Here is a 6851-nt window from a genome sequence, read left to right on the forward strand (position 1 = left end):
CCGGGTGGATAGGTCCACTGCTCAAAGCCCGTCCGTGCAAAGTCAAAGGGCTAGATCCCGTGGTCAAACGCTACAGGGTTAGGCGGGACGGGGGCCCTGGGGGGTAGCAATGCCACCCGAGCGTCGCACCGGGCCCTCATACATGCGGGGTGGTGTGGTGGCATGTCCCAAGAGGCGGCACGCGTCTCCGGGGTGTGCCCCCCTCACGGACGGCGCCGCCGCCGGCACCTGGAGGGGGGAAACGGGCGCGTCGGGTCTACACGGAGGGGATCTTGCCGTGGGTCTGGCCCGGATGTTGCTCCAAAGTGTTCCTATGGACTGACCTAACACAACCGGGTGGATAGGTCCACTGCTCAAAGCCCGTCCGTGCAAAGTCAAAGGGCTAGATCCCGTGGTCAAACGCTACAGGGTTAGGCGGGACGGGGGCCCTGGGGGGTAGCAATGCCACCCGAGCGTCGCACCGGGCCCTCATACATGCGGGGTGGTGTGGCGGCATGTCCCAAGAGGCGGCACGCGTCTCCGGGGTGTGCCCCCATCCAAGTGACGGCGGCACTGCCTTGCGTGCAGGGGGGCACACCGCGGAGCCCCAAGACGGGCGTCTACGCATGCCTGAACACTTTCACATATGCATCGGGACCCGTGCGATGTTTCGGTGACATAGCTACACCTCGAATCCCCCCACCAACTAGAATTCCCTCCGTTCGACCGTTTCCCCCCTCCGTGACACGGCGATAGCGACGTTCGTAACAGGGGGCAATCGATATACAATCAGGGTATGTTTTTTTAGATAAGGCATAATTATCTTATGCAAAAACAAAAACTAAAATAAAGTAAAAATGAGAAAATAAAGTAAAAATAAAAAAAAGTATGCCGACGGCGAGGCCGTCGGCATACCTGTGCACACACGGATGTGCAGTCCCACGGATCGATGACGTGGCATGGCGCACGGATCGATGACGTGGCAGAGGGGCCTATGCCGACGGCTATACCGTAGGCATATATTTGCCATAGGTAGTATAAAGCGAAATTTAAAATAAAACTAAAAAAATGTATGCCGACGGCTAGGCCGTCGGCATATCTGTGCACACACGGAGGTGCAGTCCCACGGATCGATGACGTGGCATAGCACACGGATCGATGACGTAGCAGAGGGGTATGGGCCAGGTCTATGCCGACGGCAGGCTGGCACGGGTATGCCGACGGCCGCCGTTACCACCCGTCGGCGTAGGCTCAACGTCGTCAAACGGTCAGCGCTGACGGCAAGGGCTATGCCGACGGCCGCTCCTATGCCGACGGGCCCTGTAGGCGTACCTCGAGCGGTCCCGACGGCCTGGTATATGCCGACGGCCCCGTCGGCATATATGTATTTATGCCGACGGCTTTTCTACGCCTACGGCCTGCCCTTGGCCGTCGGCATAGCGGCATTTATGCCGACGGGTGCCGTCGGCAAACGAAGTTTTTCTGGTAGTGATGCTTCATGTGCGATCTATGACGCAGGTGAGTAGGTTATACATGATAATGTATGGATGGAATTCTGAGTACTTCGATGCTTCATGTGCGATCTATGACGCAGGTGAGTAGGTTAATTGGGGATTTAAAAGCCCAATACTTCATATTTGGTGAGAGCTGACAACATGCATAAATCAGCTGATGAGTTGGCTCTTAAGCTAATTTGATTTCTTGGTATAACTCTATGAAGAACAGATAAATCATAACAACGAGGTGACAAATAAACAGAATCTAAGCAGCATGCGAGGCTCCTTCCACGTGATTGCCTCATCGTTTTCCCCAAGTACATGGCCCTTTGTCTTTCCGAACGTTGTACTACAGTTACGAATCCTTTGCGCATTGCTATATACAGTGAACATATATTGTGAAGGGACACATGAATATATTGGTTCTTCTGTTTCAGTAGTAGAATTTTCATTTTTTGCTATGAAATTCAGAATTACTTGATATGCCATTCCTGCTATATGTAATTTACAAAAGGTGATCTTAATTATTCATCCCTCTAATTAGCTTAATTATTTAATTATTAACACATTGGGAGGAATTAACATGTGGGCGTTTAGAAGTCACTTCAAAGTTCACGGTAAATTTTGTCGCAGTACAGAAATCTTTCTAGGTCAATATAAGTACAAAATATCTATATGTTAACATGTATCATAAAAAAATCTATCCATGTTGAGTATTATTTATCTGTGCTTATTCTGAATTCAGTTTACCATACTTAGTATTTGTCAAGACTGCAAGCAGTACCTCAAATAGCAAAATCTTAATTTCCTGCCATGATTAATAGAATTTTTTCTGACAACTTCAGCTAATTGTGATAGTGCTCCGCCAGTTTAGAATTTCATTCAGACCAAAATAATGTTCCATTGCATGACAAACAGAACTTAACGAAATAGTGTTAAGGCTTCGAGGCCAAGCTCCACAAAATAGTGCTTAATGTAATTGACCTTTGGAAAATCCATGGAGACCAAAAGGTAATGCCCTCGACTCATTTGGATAAATATGCCTGAGTTGGGTTGGTCTTGCCTAGCCATAGCCCTAACCAGTTGGATTGATTGGATATCAAAAGGTGTATGTTTATGCCTGCAAAAAAAAGATGCATGTAAATATACTTAGACAATATATTACATGCAGACTGAGTTGCCTAAGTGGGGATTTTCAGTCACAATTTCTATACAGTTACGTTCATGAGTTGATTCAGTATTATTATTTCATAGCATACAAGTTAATTCAGTATATGAATGTGCACCCCGTAATTGTTGTGGTGGAATGTCATCACAATAAGTTTATAGAACGTTGCGTCACAAACTAGGTGGTCTTCTTGAAAAACTGAACATTTATCCTTCAATATATCTATTATTTTCATCTCGCACACGTTGGTAGTTGGTACAGATAAACCACACATTTCTACTGACAAACCATATAAATTTGATTCAGTTAATTAAATTTTGTTTCCCCAACCATAGAAATGTTTAATCCTATCAGCTTCCAATTTCTGATCAAGTAGCAACGAGGCATCTATTTTTAGTCAAAAAGATGAATTTATCCTACGATTGGTAATGCAGCGGAGGAGAAGGAAGGTGCGCTGATGACTGTTTGAAGCAGATCAGATGGTTGTCGCTGCCGACGAGACTGTTGAGCTAAATACTATGGTGGAGCGGTGACCCAGCTGTTCACCTTCTCGACATCGTTTGATTTTGTCGATGGTCGTCACTCTGTCTACTCAGCGGGGAAGTATTTTAGTATCCTAAATTTTGTGCTCATTTATCTTTAACACCCTCTGTCCAAAATGGCTATGCTAGCTCCGCAATTTTTAAGGAAGATTTGTGACAAGTGCATTGCATCTGTATGTAAACCCGGGCTTGACTAATGTTGAGGTCTTCCATCAATCTTTGTTACTTCAGCAGAAAAATTGTGCTTATGCACATTTTGGCAGAAGTGATTTTGACAACAGGCATCGCTTGGCTAGGAAGGGATGTTGATGAGCACGTCATGATGACCCAACGAGAGGTAAATCAATGAGATTTGTTCGAGCTGTTCATATAAAAGAGGCACGGCAGGTACCGGCCGGCTGGGTAGATGATGCGCGAGCTACTCCTGCACCGTGGCGGACGCCAGCTACATCCTATGTATATCCTGCTGCAAAGTAGTGGCCGCTATGATGCACGTTTAGTCCATAATCCACATGGTATTACTTTTTGTGGGGAAGGTTTAGTCTAAATAAGCATACGCATCAGGCTAAACGGCTTGATCATTATTCTGTACGCTCATGTAGTGTGATTTTTTCTAATAGTTTTTTCGCTGATACACTGCTTTTGCAGGATAAGCAAGTGTGTCTTACTTATAGTGCCTCACAGATTCGCATAGTTCTTTTCAGGATGTGTCAGAAAATTGTCAGATCTGCAGATCATTATGCACGAGACGTACACAAAAAATTTACAATTAGAAAATAAAAAATTCTCCATCCACATTAATGTTAGAATTTTTTAGGATTTTATTATTAAAAAATTCATGTAAAACCACTTCTGTTAATTAGAAAAGCTCAGATTAAATGGCTAGAAATATCACATATTCTGTAGACAGAATGACTGTTCATAATTAAACAAAACTGGATGAACTGAAATGATCTCCTATGTTCGTAACATTACACTTTCGCATGAATGTTCTTTTTCGCATGGATGTTCTTCATATTAATACTAACCCAAGCTTTTTTTGCGAGTGAATACTTAATACAAGTCGGGTGATCAATGTTTCTCCACACATTGAGATGAAACTATTGGACTTTCGTGGCTACAAGGAAAATAAGGCATTCCGGTTTGGACCTAATTTTGCATTTGCAACCATGGTCCACTCATCTAATGCATCAAACTTTAATGAAGCTGTGTGCCCTTATTTTCACATTGTTGTTTAATCAGAGGTCGCTTAAATGACCTAACAAGTATTTGTGTGCCATGTGACATAACTGATGCACAAGTTAGTCAAAGCAACCAGACTTCTTTATATCCCTATATATAATGAAGAAGAAATGTTACATGCATGTTTAATAATAATCCGTGAAAAATTGTCAAACTATTGACCAAAATTTCCAATTCGTAAAAATATTAATACATATGGAATATAAGTGCTAGCCCGTGCAGGGTGCACGGGATGATGACTAGTGTTTTTTAACCACATGGCAAATTCTAAAGTTTTGGTCTCTCTACCTTTTTCCATGGTAATTTTATCATGCATGATTTTTTGTCATGTCAAACTTTTCTTTTAATTGCCATGGAAAAATCTTCTTTTTGTAGTTTTGCTATATCAATTTTACTTTTATCGTCATGGCAATTTTGCTTTAACATAGATGGCAAAATTTAGTTTGTGTGATGCTCATTCTATTCATTTGAATTTTTTTGCCATGACATTTTCTGAACATAATTATGTTGCCATCGCAATTCTGGAAAATTTTGGCATGACACAACAGCAACTAATGATGATTTTTTGCCATGGCAAATTTGTGCACTCAATTTAGTTTTTTTTCTCCCATGGCATTTTTTACATGATTTGCCTGGCAATTTTAAACTACATTTTTTTCACGCACCATGTATGTACATATGAAAATTGGTATGACTTTTTTCTTTTGGGTCATTGCAACAAAAAAATCATTTCATCCATGGCAATTTTATGCATTTAAAGACTTGGTTTTTTAAGCGTAGCATAAACTAGGCTTTTGTTTCGTCACAGCAAAGAAATATAAAATTTGGGCTTTTTATCACAGGAAAAGACCAAGGCTTATAGGGGAGATCCGTTCGGGTGTTGGGCTTCTCGTACCGAATGAGGAAGTGCTCGGACTGAAAGAAACATTCAGTCGGCACCTGTCCACACCGAACGTATGGCACGCGGGGTCCTTTTTTTAATTTGTCCACGTTTTTCTACAAAAAGGACCAGATATTCACAATTTGATCGAAAACTATAAAAAAATGTTAGGATTCCAATATATTTTTTATGAATTTTAAAATATAAAAAAAATTCATTTTTTCACTTTTTCCAAAAATGTTTCACATTTCATAATTTGTTTGAAAAATGTTATCTTTTTAGGAAAAATGCGTTTTCAAGTAATGTCCGTGCTATCCAAAATATATTTCTGGAAATTTAGGAAATCTTCTATTTTTTTAAAGCTGTTCGCAAATTCTAAATTATTAATTTGCGGGGAAAGATTCTAAAAGTTGCATGTTTTAAAAAATTGTTTGCATTCAATTTTCACAAAAGAATTTTAGAAAATAGAAAACGCAGTCAATATAGTGACTCAAGAGCTGCGGATCGATGCACTACTTATTCAAGATTGGTACACCCTTTTTTGTCGATCGCTACAGTTCGTGCATTATTGTACCGGGCCATCCGGAAGCTCACTGTGCGAACGGCCGCCTATAGCATCACATAGGAGCTCCCTTAGCATTTCCTAAAAAAAGGAGCTCCTGCGTCACATAGGAGTTCCCTTGGCATTACCTAAAAAAAGGATCTCCCTTAGCATTTGTGACTTCGTCGACCATTTTCGATCCCTACCAACCGATTGGCCGTCTCGGTCTTGCATGGTCCTGTTGGAGTCTCCCGCTTGTCTCAAAAAAAAAAAAAAAAGACGAGTCTCACATTGTTAGACGACAGATCTGTTGATTGATTAACACCACATAGGCAGCAAACAATAGTATCACTTGTTTATAAGGCTATGTTCTAATAGAATGAAGGCCCGTTAGCCAGTGACAAACTGGAACCAACCACGTTTCATGCTTCAACCAGCATTTCGAAGAATAATAGTTACTGTGCACTAAAACTCGACATGATGAAGGCTTATGACAGAGTTGAGTGGGAGTATCTCAGGGCAATGCAGAAGCTGGGTTTTGCCACATCATGGGTTAATATAATTATGAACATGGTGAGCTCGGCTTCCTTCACAGTGATGTTTAATGGAGTTAAATCAGAGAGTTTAGACCTTCACGAGGTATTCGACAGGGAGATCCTATCTCTCCATATCTCTTCTCGTTGGCAGCGGATGGCCTTTCGTGCCTTTTAAAATCCCAAAATCAGTCATCCCAGCTCGGCGGCATTAAGGTGGCCCCAACGGCTCCGCCGGTGAACCACCTTCTATTCGCGGATGATAGCTTGTTGTTCTTCACGGCGAGTATTAACGGAGTAGAATCAGTATCAAACCTATTGGATGCATATTGCTTGGTGTCGGGGCAGAGAGTTAATAGGGACAAGTCATCTATTTTCTTCAGCAGAGGAACACCGGAGATAGTACGCAATGCAGTCAAGGGTTTCTTGCATGTTCCTAATGAATCATTGAGTGATAAGTATTTCGGGTT

This window comes from Aegilops tauschii, chromosome 7 (genome assembly GCF_002575655.3).
Source record: "Aegilops tauschii subsp. strangulata cultivar AL8/78 chromosome 7, Aet v6.0, whole genome shotgun sequence".
Taxonomy (NCBI): domain Eukaryota; kingdom Viridiplantae; phylum Streptophyta; class Magnoliopsida; order Poales; family Poaceae; genus Aegilops; species Aegilops tauschii.